The 13,502-nt window shown below is 45.1% G+C and overlaps 1 protein-coding gene and 1 non-coding gene across 2 annotated transcripts in view; one reads left to right on the top strand and one right to left on the bottom strand.

Annotated features, from left to right (window-relative positions):
- UBN2 (ubinuclein 2) overlaps positions 1-13,502 on the top strand; it is a 105,400-nt gene that overhangs the window by 89,145 nt on the left and 2,753 nt on the right. The gene's annotated exons all lie outside the window — the stretch shown is intronic.
- Positions 1,883-1,986, bottom strand: LOC117073792. Its single transcript, XR_004433361.1, has one exon. It is a non-coding gene; the product is annotated as a U6 spliceosomal RNA (small nuclear RNA).

Raw genomic sequence — 13,502 nt, 5'->3', positions numbered from 1 at the left:
GATTTGTGGTCGGTACTAAGGAATGCTGTTCATCCTTTAAAGTTGATTTTATATCCAGCAATTTTGCTAAACTGTTATTCTAATAACTCATCTGGTTATTTTATTAGCTTTTCAATGGAAGTGATCATATAATGTACAAATAATGACAGTTTTATCTCCTCTTTCAATTTCACATTTTACATCTTGTCTTAGAGCATTAGACTGATCCTTTAATACTATGCTAAACGGTAATGGGGAAAGTGGCAACTGTGTTCCGTATTTTAAGTCGTCTCCATTAAGTATGGTGTTATTCTAGATTTTTGGTATATAGTTTTTATGAACTTAAAGTTCTATTCCTAATTTTCTGGGAAGGTTGATTATATGCATGAGTTGAATTCGATCAAGTGCTTTTCCCATAATACCTATATATGATCAACACTGACAGAATTTTTTTTTTTTTCTTTTGAGACAGAGAGTTATGCTCTTGTTGCCCAGGCTGCAGTGCAGTGGCGCGATCTTGGCTCATTGCAACCTCCGCCTCCCGGGTTCAACCGATCCTCCTGCCTCAGCCTCCCAAGTAGCTGGGATTACAGGCGCGTGCCACCATGCCCAGCTAATTTTGTATTTTTGGTAGAGATGGGGTTTCACCATGTTAGTCAGGCTGGCCTTGAACTCCTGACCTCAGGTGATCCACCTGCCTCAGCCTCCCAAAGTTCTGGGATTACAGGCATGAGTTACCGCACCTGGCCCAGAAATTATTTTAGAAGTGTATTTATGGCTGGGCGCAGTGGCTCATGCCTCTAATCCCAGCACTTTGGGAGGCTGAGGCGGGTGGATCACAAGATCAGGAGTTCGAGACTAGCCTGGCCAATATGGTGAAAGCCCATCTCTACTAAAAATACAAAAATTGGCTGGGTGTGGTGGTGGGCGCCTGTAGTCCCAGTTACTGGGGAGTCTGAGGCAGGAGAATCACTTGAACCCAGGAGGCGGAGGTTGCAGTGAGCCGAGATCACGCCACTGCACTCCAGCCTGGACAACAGAGTGAGACTCTGTCTCAAAAAAATAAATAAAATAAAATAAAAAGTGTGTTTGTGGAATTATTTATTTATTTATTTAGACAGAGTCTCACTCTGTCACCAAGGCTGGAGTGCTATGGTATGATCTCAACTCACTGCAACCTCTGTCTCCCGGGTTCAAGCTAGTGTCCTGCCTCAGCCTCCCAAGTAGCTGGAATTATAGGCATGTGCCATCGCACCCAGCTAATTTTTGTATTTTTAGTAGAGACAGGGTTTCACCATGTTGGCCAGGATGGTCTCAAACTCCTGACTTCAGGGGATCTGCCCATCTTGATCTCTGAAAGTGCTGGGATTACAGATGTGAGCCACCATGTCCGGCCAGTTTTTAATTGTTTGTAATCTCCTGTGTGTTTGTTTCTGTTTTCATGCTGTGCTTTGTTTAGATGCATCGTCTTACTCTTTGTTTTTTTTTTTTTTTTTTGAGACGGAGTGTCGCTCTGTGGCCCAGGCTGGAGTGCAGTGGCCGGATCTCAGCTCACTGCAACCTCCACTTCCCGGGTTCACGCCATTCTCCTGCCTCAGCCTCCCGAGTAGCTGGGACTACAGGCGCCCGCCACCTCGCCCGGCTAGTTTTTTGTATTTTTTAGTAGAGACGGGGTTTCACCATGTTAGCCAGGATGGTCGCGATCTCCTGACCTCGTGATCCACCCATTTTGGCCTCCCAAAATGCTGAGATTACAGGCTTGAGCCACCGCGCCCGGCTGCATCATCTTACTCTTAATCAGTCTTGCCATTCTTCCTTCTCAATAACTTTTCAAAGAACCATGAATGTTTTTGGATGCATGTATATTCATTATGGTTATATCTTTTTGATATAATATCTTTTTAAAAATATGGGATGCTTCACGAATTTGTGTATCATCTTTGTGCAGGGGCGGTGCTAATCTTTGTATCATTCCAGTTTTAGTATATGTGCTGCTGAAGCGAGCACTGATACAATGTTCTTTTACCAATATGATGTCCCTCATTTTTCTTTGTGACTTTTTCCCTGTCTGGTATTAAATTTAATATCTAGATATCTATACCCCAAATAATATCTTGTTGTATGAATATGTCACAGTTTACCCATTCATCAGTTGACAGACACTTGGACTGTTTCCACTTTTTAGCTATTATGAATGATGCTCCTATTAACACTTGTGCACAAGTTTTTATGTGGATATATGTTTTCAGTCCTCTTAGGTATAGACCTGGGAGCGGAATTGCTGGGTTTCATGGTAACTATGTTTCATTTGAGGAATTACCAAACTCTTTTCCACAGTAACCAAACCATTTTACGTTCCCACCAGCAATGTATAAGAGTTCCAGTTCTGGCCGGGCACAGTGGCTCAGGCCAGGCACGGTGGCTCACACCTGTAATCCCAGCACTTTGTGGGGCAGAGGCAGGCAGATCACCTGAGGTCAGGAGTTCAAGACCAGCTTGGCCAACATGGTGAAACCCTGTCTCTACTAAAAACACAAAAATTAGCCGGGTGTGGTGGCAGGTGCCTGTAATCCCAGCTACTGGGGAGGCTGAGGCAGGAGAATTGCTTGAACCTGGGAAGCAGAGGTTGCAGTGAGCTGAGATCGCGCCACTGCACTCCAGCCTGGGGAACAAGAGCGAGACTTCATCTAAAAAAAAAAAAAAAAAAAGTTCCAGTTCCTCTACATTCCCATCAGCATTTGTCATTTTTCATTTTTTAAATTATGGCTATCATCTCCCAGTGGGTATAAGTGGTATCTTGTTATTCTTTTGATTTGAATTTTCATAATGACTAATGGTGTTGAACATCTTTTCATGTGCTTAGTAAGTTCTTAGTATATTAAGTATAATATATGAAGTATAAAAGTACTTATTCCAGGAGAGTTTTCAAAGAGGCTTCTGTGCTGGTTTTAAACTTGTTAAAACCTTGTATGTCTGAAAGTATCATCTTTGCTTCTTCACATTTAAATAATAGTTTAGTGGGATGTAATTTTCTAGGTTCTTTTCCTTCATCACTTAGAAATATAATTTTATGGCCATACACGGTGGCTCATGCCTATAATCCCAGCACTTTGGGAGGCCGAGGCAAGCAGATCAGCCTGGCCAACATGGTGAAAACCCATCTCTACTACCAATACAAAACTTAGCTGGGCATGGTGCCAGGGGCCTGTAATCCCAGTTGCTCGGGAGGCTGAGTCTAGAGAATCGCTTGAGCCCAGGAAGCAAAGGCTGCAATGAGCAGAGATCGTGCCACTGCACTCCAGCCTGGATGGCCAGAGTGAAACTCTGTCTCAAAAAAAAAAATTTTATATATCTCTATATATAATTATAAAAATTATAAAAAATATTAAAATATATATATGTGTGTGTGTATATATATATATAGTTTCATTGCTTTTTTGTCTCTAATTTTTCTGTTAGGAAGACTAATGCCAATCCAATTTTTATTCTTTTGTGAGCTATATTCCTTCTTTCTATAAGCTTTTAGAATTTTGTTTTTTTTTTTTTTTTTTGGTCTTCAATGTTCCTAAATTTCTTTTTTTTTTTTTTGAGATGGAGTCTTACTCTGTCACCCAGGCTGGAGTGCAATGGTGTGGTCTCGGCTCACTGCAACCTCTGCCTCTTGGGTTCAAGCAATTCTCCCACCTCAGCCTCCCGAGTAGCTAGGACTACAGGCCAGTGTTCCTAAATTTCATTACAGTATGTCAAAGTTTAGATTTTTCCTTCTCTATTCTGTTTGATGTTCCACAAGACCTTTGCATTGCGATCTTTTTATCATTAATCTTTATTATTATTATTTGAGATAGGGTCTTGCTCTGCCATCCAAGCTGGAGTGCACGGCTCACTGCAGCCTCCACCTCCCAGGCTCAACTGATCCTCCCACCTCAGCCTCCCAAGTAGTTGGAACTATATGGTGCACACCCCCACACCCAGCTAATTTTTAATTTTTTTTAGAGACAGGGGTCTCACTACATTGCCCAGTCTGGTCTCAAAATTAATCTTTAAAACTTCACACTTAAGCTTTTTTTCTTCTTCTTTTTTTTTTTTTTTGACTCCCAACATGAAATACACACACTTACAATTTTTTAATACATTCTCTTTCTTACATCCATTTTATCTTTTTCTGGAACTCATATTAGGCAGATATTGACACTAATATTTTCCATATCTCTTAAACGTTCTTTGGTATTTTCCATATCCTTATTACTTTTCGGTACCTTCTAGAAAAATTTCTTCAGCTGATTTAGATCATTATTCATTTTTCAGCTATTCTTGTTGTTTTGGCTTTTTTTTTTTTTTTTTTTTTTGAGACAGAGTCTCGCTCTGTTGTCCAGGCTGGAGTGCAGTAGCACGATCTTGGCTCACTGCAACTTCCACCTCCTGCGTTCAAGTGATTCTCCTGCCTCAGCCTCCCAAGTAACCGGGATCACAAGTACCTGCCACCATGCCTAGCTAATTTTTGCGTTTTTAGTAGAGATGGGGTCTCACCATGTTGGCCAGCCTAGTCTCAAACTCCTGACCTTGTGTGAGCCACCCACCTCGGCCTCCCAAAGTGCTGGGATTACAGGCATGAGCCACCGCATGCAGCCCAACTATTATTGTTTTTATCCACTCTACTGAGTTTGTTACCAACTTCATATCAGTGTTTCCACTGGATTCTGTGCCACTGCTTGTTCCTCGTTACCATCCTCTTATCTCTCTGAGGATCTTTGTTGTGCTTATTTTAGAGTCCTGATTTGTGTAGGACAGTTTGTCTCCTTTGATGTGATTGTACTCTTAAAATATCTGGTGATTTTAACCTCCGAGCTTGTTTCTCCCTGAGCTTATCAGCTTCCTTAGCTGGTGACATAAAGTCAGGGGCATGGGCAAGGTCCAGCCCCCAGCTTGTGCTTTAGCAAGTGGGCCGGGAGCACCAGCAGCCTTTCCTAGCGCAAACTTCCAGGCACCTGAGTCAGACCTGAACTTAGACTGTGGGTCTGATTGTGCAGTTTACTGTTTTCTACTAACTTGCTCATGGTGGCTTATTTCTCTGTGTGTTTAGTGATTTTTGTGTGATATATCCCTGCACTTAAGAACTTTATGGACATTCCTTGAGGCCTGGATATTTTCTTTGTTTGTGTTTTTAAGACAGTGTTTCACTGTATGCCCAGGCCAGAATGCAGTGACATGATCATTCCTTACTGCAGCCCTGACCTCTTTGGCTCAAGTGATCCTCCCACCTCAGCCTCCCAAATAGTTGGGACTGCAGGTGCGTGCCACCACACCCAACTAATTTTTTTTTTTTAATTTGAGGCCTGGATTTAAAGAAGAAGGATTTCTTCTTTAGAAAGGACTTACTCTTTGGGAGGCCGAGACGGGCGGATCACGAGGTCAGGAGATCGAGACCATCCTGGCTAACACGGTGAAACCCCGTCTCTACTAAAATATACAAAAAATTAGCCGGGCGAGATGGCGGGCGCCTGTGGTCCCAGCTACTCGGGAGGCTGAGGCGAGAGAATGGCGTAAACCCGGGAGGCGGAGCTTGCAGTGAGCTGAGATCCGGCCACTGCACTCCAGGCTGGGCGACAGACAGAGCGAGACTCCGTCTCAAAAAAAAAAAAGGACTTACTTTAGAGTCCTCTCCTTTAGAGAGGACTTGCTTTGCTTCTTCCAGGTTCCTAGGGACATTACTGACCCAAGGCTGACCCTTTCAAATTAATTTTCAGCTTAGGATCTCTGGGCCGCGAAGTTAGGATGGATTTCAGCCACACATTCATGCAAGTGGTAAGAGCTGGTGGTTAAGGACTCCTGTGGGCGGTTCTCCGGCTGGTGGTTAAGGACTCTTGTTGGGGGCTTTTCCACTCTGCCCCCCACCCCCCCAACACTGCAGTGAAGACAGAAAAGCTTCTTCTCAACAAGGTCAGGGATGCTTTTTTCATTCTCAGCAATTTCCTGTCTCTGGGGCCCCAGCATTAGGCAAGAGTGCAAGAATCTTTTTTTTTGAGATGGAATGTTGCTCTGTTGCCCAGGCTGGAGTTCAGAGGTGCAATCTCAGCTCACTGAAACCTCTTGCCTCCTGGGCTCAAGCAATTCTCCTGCCTCAGTCCCCTGAGTAGCTGGGATTACAGGTGGGCACCACTGTGCCTGGCTAATTTTTGTATTTTTAGTAGAGATGGGGTTTCGCTATGTTGGCCAGGCTGATCTCGAACTCCTGACCTCCAGCAATCTGCCATCCTTGGCTTCCCGAAGTGCTAGGATTACAGACATGAGCTGGGATTACAGGCATGAGCCTTGATCTGCTGTCCCACCATGCCTGTCTGGGGCCTTCTTTCCTTTTAGTTGCCTGAGGCAAATTAAAAATCCAGCCTCTAAAGCCAGTTGCGCAGATGCCTACCTGTAGTCCCAGCTACCTTGGAGACTGAGGCAAGAGGATTGCTTGAGCCCAGGAGTTCAAGTCCAGCCTGGGAAACATAGCAGACGCTCCATCTCTAAAAAATAAAAAATGATAAAAAAAATTCCAGCCTCTAGGCCACCAGGGATTACCACAGGCCCTCAAGGCAAACACTGCTGTTCCTGTTCTCCTTCCAGGTCCTCCTCCTTCTGACCTCCAGTTATTCTGGTCTCCTTTACTTCCCTGTTAGCTCAGTCATGCTTTAAAGTATTTTTTATGTATTTATTAAAATTTCACCCAACACTCAAAGTAGTCTCTATTGACAGAGATTTATCTGCACATCTAATTATCCATAATTTCAGAAACAAAAATTCTGACCAGGCGCGATGGCTCATGTCTATAATCCCAGCAGTTTGGGAGGCCGAGGCGGGCAGATCACCTGAGGTCAGGAGTTTGAGACCAACCTAGCCAACATGGTGAAACCCCGTCTCTACTAAAAATACAAACATTAGCTGGGCGCGGTGGATCAAGCCTGTAATCCCAGCAGTTTGGGAGGCCGAAGCGGGCGGATCATGAGGTCAGGAGATCGAGACCATCCTGGCTAACACGGTGAAACCCCGTCTCTACTAAAAAATACAAAAAACTAGCCAGGCGAGGTGGCAGGCGCCTGTAGTCCCAGCTACTCAGGAGGCTGAGGCAGGAGAATGGCGTGAACCCAGGAGGCGGAGCTTGCAGTGAGCTGAGATCTGGCCACTGCACTCCAGCCTGGGCAGCAGAGAGAGACTCTGTCTCAAAAAAAAAAAAAATACAAACATTAGCCAGGCGTGGTGGCGGGTGCCTGTAATCCCAGCTACTCAGGAGGCTGAGGCAGGAGAATCGCTTGAACTGGGAGGCGGAGGTTGCAGTGAGGCGAGATGACAATACTGCACTCCAGCCTGGCAACAGAGACTCTGTCTCAAAACCAAAACAAAATTTCACCCAACACTTTAAGGTAGCCTATATTGACAGAGATTTATCTGCACATCTAATTATCCATAATGTCAAAAACAAAAATTCTGGCAAAGTGCTGGGATTTTAGTCACAGTGGCTCATGCCTATAATCCCAACACTTAGGGAGGCCGAAGTGGGCGGATCACTTGAGGTCAGATGTTAGAGACCATCCTGGCCAACATGGTGAAACCTCATCTCTACTAAAAATACAGAAATTAGCCAGGTGTGTTAGTGTGCACCTTTAATCCGAGCTACTCAGGAGGCTGAGGCAAGAGAATCACTTGAAGCCGGGAGGCGGAGGTTGCAGTGAGCCAAGATCATGCCACTGCACTCCAGCTTGGGCGACAGGGTGAGACTCCATCTCAAAAAAAAAAAAAAAGAAAAAGAAAAGAAAAACATCCTCTATATATTTTGTATAAAAGGTCATATTAACATAAGGATGTAATATATAAATATGTAATAATTCTGTATTAGCTATGCCTTCACACAGCCCGCTTCCTAAGTCAGGCTGTCATGAGGCACCTGTGGCACATCAGGTATGCTGGCGTGAGGAAGGGGTTACTTTTTATAATGAGAATTTCTTTTACTAAAATGGGACTCTTTCTGTGTCAGTTTCACCAGAGACCCCAAAGGCTGAGAACAAAACAGTAGGTGCCAAGTACTTCCACATTCTAAAGGCAGGAGGAGCTAGATCACCTTCGCAGCTCATGCTGAGATTGTAAAACCATTAGCTCCACATTGGGAAGGGTTAGCTTGGCATCCACATCCCAGCCTTGGTGGAATGTGAGAGGATTGCTTTGGAGCAGTTGTCTGTGTGCTGGACATGGCCCTTCTCCCTAGGCAGGAGGGGGTGGGTGCCTCATCTTCAGCTCATGCTAAATAATGGAGCACTTCAAGAGGACCTTTTGGAAAGTGTGACATGTCTTCTGGGGTTTGAGGGACACGTGGACTGGGATTTGACTCCCTGTCGGTGGCTAGCCCCTGGAGATGGCCGCCTTTGGCATGGTTTGCACTCTCAGAGTTCCTGCAGGCCTGCCGTAGTTTTCTAGAAAGGGAGGCAGCCTTATTCCAGCCAAAGGGAACACTGGAGGGATGGGATAACCTCAAGGGAGGGAAGGACTTCTGGAGCCTAAGGGGCTGGACAGGTATCCTAGTGTCCAGCTAGAGAAGGTGTAGCCTCCGGGGGACAGCAGGTGGCCTGGGGGTGGAGACTCTCCAGAACCCATGAGAAGACACCTAGGAGAAAAGAAGCACCATTTGGAATCTGTCACTCCCAGACTCAACTCATGGAGTGAAACCTGACCTTCTTCCCCTGCTTCCCCAGGACAGCAGCAGGCCAGGGACAGCAGCCAGCAAGGCTGGAGGAGGCAGTATGAGAAAGAGGAATGACACTGACCGTGACCCCACAGACTCCAGGCTGGAGAAGGAGAGAGGCTTTCAAGTCATTCACATTTGAAGTTTTGAGATGACACTGGATAAGACTGACTAATACCTAGAAGAAGAGACTTTTCTTTTTTTCTTTTTTTGTTTTTGAGACAGAATCTTGTGTCACCCAGGCTGGAGTGCAGTGGTGCAATCTCGGCTCACTGCAACCTCTCCCTCCCAGGTTCAAGTGATACTCCTGCCTCAGCCTCTGGAGTAGCTGGGACTATAGACACGTGCCACTACGCCTGGCTAATTTGTGTATTTTTAGTAGAGATGGGGTTTCATCATGTTAGCCAGGCTGGTCTTGAACTCCTGACCTCAGGTGATCCACCCACCTCAGCCTCCCAAAGTGCTGGGATTATAGGCATGAGCCACCACGCCCAGCCAAGACTATTTTTTAAGAAAACAAAAACAAAACAAAACAAGAAACTCTTTAACCTGTTTGTTACCCAAAAGAGGCTGGAAAAACTATAAATGTCATCCAGGCCTAGGAAAGAACATATCATTACAACTGATTTGTAGGGGCACTCCTGAGAAAGCAAAGTTGTTTTTTGTTCATACCTTAGCTCCTTCAGCAAAAGGCTGCATGGGAGTGTAGAAGGACAGGTCAGGGAAGCAGGTGGGCCATGTCCCCTGGCCCTCTTGGCCCACTTCCAGGCCGGGGCAGTCTAAGCCAGCAATGGGAAGATGTTTCATTGGAACTTTGGAGTTTTCATGTTATACCATCTGGACTTTTGTTTTTTTTTTTTTGAGACGGAGTCTCACTCTGTCGCCAGGCTGGAGTGCTGTGGCGTCCCACCACACCCAGCAAATTTTTGTATTTTTAGTATAGACGGGATTTCACCATGTTGGCCAGGATGGTCTCGATCTTGATCTCCTGACCTCATGATCTGCCCGCCTTGGCCTCCCTAGGTGCTGGGATTACAGGTGTGAGCCACCGCGCTCAGCTGGATTTTTTTTAAAAACCAAAGAGGAAGATTATCCTGCTATTTCCTGGAAAGGCTGTGTAAACCACCCCCAGTTTCACACAGGACAGAAAGAAGTCACACAGGACAGAAACCAGTCACTTGCTGACAAGTGGCAGTGATGAGAAGGAATCACTCACTCTCTCCTTGCATCCAGCAGGTCCAACTTGCCTGCTATGGGTTTCATAATATTCTGAGTATTATCATGTACTGCAGTTTCCATGCCGCAGGATGTCATCAGTGGGTTAACTTGATTAAAAGCAAGACGTTCAAATAACAGAAACTACTATGTAATGGAAAGAAGCCATGAAAATCTCATATACAAGAATTGTTGGCCGGGTGCAGTGGTTCATACCTGTAATTCCAGCACTTTAGGAGGCCAAGGTGGGCAGATCACTTGAGGTCAGGAGTTCAAGATCAGCCTGGCCTACATGGTGAAACCTCGTCTCTACCAAAAAATACAAAAATCAGCTGGGTGTCAAATGTCAAAATTAATCACCTAGTTTTCTTTTACAAAAGAGTCAAGCATTTCTCATATACTGACCTCTCCTTTGATGACAAGAGGCTGTCAGGAGTGTGCTGCCCTGAGGTTCACAGCATATTTTTGGCAATCAGGCTTCGTTCCCAAATTTTTATATGCTACTTTCCGTATTACAGGGACTAGAATTATGGAAACTGCATTTCTTAATTTCTCTTGCCTGCAAGCTTCTGGACTGATTTTTTTTTTTTTTTTTGAGACAGAGTCTCACTCTTATCACCCAGGCTGGAGTTCAGTGGCGCGATCTCGGCTCACTGCAACCTCTGCCTCCCAGATTCAAGTCATTCTCCTGCCTCAGCCTCCTGAGTAGCTGGGATTACAGGTGCCCGCTACCACGCCTGGCTAATTTTGGTATTTTTGGTAGAAATGGGGTTTCACCATGTTGGCCAGGCTGGTCTCGAATAGATGTGATTTTTTTGTACTCATGCAAGTTCTCATATGTGCAAGGAAAAAGTGGTATTATTATTTTGGAGGCCATGGTAGACCTAAAATCCCACAGTAGCCTCCAAGTGATCCATTAGCCCCATCTCAGTGCTTTGGGGCCTCTGCCATCAACAGAGGTTTCCTGCATTTTCCTGACCTGGGTGATAGAAACAACCAAGCTCCCGTACTCTGAAGCACTGTGTGGTGGCAGGCTTCCCCTAGCTCCTAATTCCCGCTGCTGTTCTTATGATGTCATAAGCATTTAAATACCCTGCACTCAATTCCTGTCTGCTTGAAAGGCCTACAGTGGTTCCCTTTTTCTTGCTAAACCCTGACTAATATGGATACCTAGCTGATACTTGGGAAAAAATGGAGATCCTTGATGGGTCTCTTTAAGTTAAAAATTTTTTTAAGGTTTAATTAGACATTAACTGCCAATTGTAAAAGAAACTTATACTATGAAGAGAGAAATTTGAAAAATGAATGTTTAGAAATGTTTATCACTGTGCAATTTTGTTGCCTGAAATAATGTGCTAAAGATTTTTCAGAATATGGCTGGCTGCGGTGGCTCACGCCTGTAGTCCCAGCACTTTGGGAGGCTGAGGCAGGCAGATCTCCTCAGGTCAGAAGTTCGAAACCAGCCTGGCCAATATGGCGAAACCCTGTCTCTACTAAACATACAAAAATTAGCCGGGCACAGGCAGGAGAATCACTTGAACCTGGGAGGCGGAAGTTGCAGTGAGCCGAGATTGCGCCATTGCACTCCAGCCTGGGCCTCAGAGTGAGACTATGTCTCAAAAAAATAAATAAACAAATAAGATTTTTCAGAACAATGAAACATGCTGAATTACGTTGTTGTCAATAAAATGCACAATCATAATCTTTCTTTACTGAGAGAAATTAGGACTTTTTTTAGTGTTGATAAAAATATTTTCAAAATAAGTGTTTTTAAAACATTTCTATTTTTTCATATTTTATAATGCTTCAGTAGTAAATGTATATAATTTTAAAATAAATACAAAGGCTTACAGGGGAGGGACAAGACTTTTACTGATACGAGTACATAATTTAAAAGTTTAGAAATCTTTTTTTTTTTTTTGAGACAGTCTTGCTCTGTCACTCAGGCTGGAGTGCAATGGCATGATCTTGGCTCACTACAACCTCTGCCTCCTGGGTTCAACTGATTCTCCTGCCTCAGCCTCCTGAGTAGCTGGGATTACAGGCGCCCGCCACCACACCCGCCTAATGTTTTGTTTTTTTTTGTTTTTTTTTTTTGAGACGGAGTCTTGCTCTGTGGCCCGGGCTGGAGTGCAGTGGCCGGATCTCAGCTCACTACAAGCTCCGCCTCCCAGGTTTACGCCATTCTCCTGCCTCAGCCTCCCGAGTAGCTGGGACTACAGGCGCCCGCCACCTCGCCCGGCTAGTTTTTTGTATTTTTTAGTAGAGACGGGGTTTCACCGTGTTAGCCAGGATGGTCTCGATCTCCTGACCTCGTGATCCGCCCGTCTCAGCCTCCCAAAGTGCTGGGATTACAGGCTTGAGCCACTGCGCCCGGCTGCTAATGTTTTGTATTTTTAATAGAGATGGGGTTTCACCATGTTGGCCAGGCTAGTCTCGAACTCTTGACCTCAAGCGATCCACCTGCCTCGGCCTCCCAAAGTGCTGGGATTTGAGGCATGAGCCACCGTGCCTGGCCAAAATCACTGCTTTCAGACACAACATCTATAGCATCACACTCAACAGAAATGCATGCACACACATATACTCTGATGTATACTCATTTTCATCAGTCCTGACACTTGCCCACCAAAATCTCCCCCCAATTATGGTAGCACATCCAGGTTGCCAGTCCTTGCTGTAGTTGAAGAGTAAAGATTGGGCCCTCGGAGTCTGTCCGCAGGACATAGTAAACTGCTGTCCCAGTTTCACTGGGCATAGTAAACTGTTGTCCCAGAACTCCTTTACCTTCACACAAAGCTTGAAGGACAGGATGGAGGAGACCTGACAATGGCTGGGGAGTGAAGGTAGGGTTTCTCTAGTTAAAAACATGGGCATTGCACCAGGCGCGGTGGCTCATGCCTGTAATCCCAGCACTTTAGGAGGCTAAGTGGGGTGGATCACTTGAGGCCAGGGGTTTGAGACCAGCCTGGTCAACATGGAGCAACCCCATCTCTACTAAAAGTACAAAAATTAACTGGTTTGATGACCAGCCTGGTCAACATGGAGAAACTCCATCTCTACTAGGAATACAAAAATTAGCTGGGCATGGTGGCATGTACCTGTAGTCCTAGCTACTCGGGAGGCTGAGGCAGGAGAATCGCTTGAACCCAAGAGGCAGAGTTTGCAGTGAACCAAGATCTACCTGGGCAACAGAGCCCGACTCTGTCTCAAAACAAACAAACAAACAAAAAATGGGCATTGCCCCATACAGCATATGGACACACACATGTTGAAAATGGCAGAACCCTCCTATCATTTGCCTCTCAGCTCAAATATCGCCTTCTCAGGAAGGACCTCCAGAACACATTACAAAGCAGCAGGTCCAGTCCCCAGCCCTGGCTTTATTTTCCCCATAGCACACATCACGCTTTGACAAACTTTGTTTTACTTGTTATTTATCATTATCTGCCCGTCTCTCGAACAGAAGTTTTGTGAGGATAGGAACTTTTACCTGTTTTGCTTGCTCTGATTTCCTTAGCACCTAAAAGAGCGCCTAACTCATAGCAGGTGTGCAGTAAAATTCATTGAATGATAAAATATTTGCCTTCCCAGG

This window comes from Trachypithecus francoisi, unplaced genomic scaffold, assembly GCF_009764315.1.
Source record: "Trachypithecus francoisi isolate TF-2019V2 unplaced genomic scaffold, Tfra_2.0 Lachesis_group4, whole genome shotgun sequence".
Taxonomy (NCBI): Eukaryota; Metazoa; Chordata; class Mammalia; order Primates; family Cercopithecidae; genus Trachypithecus; species Trachypithecus francoisi.
Note: the sequence above shows the minus strand (reverse complement) of the source record. Positions and strands in the feature narration are given on the sequence as shown.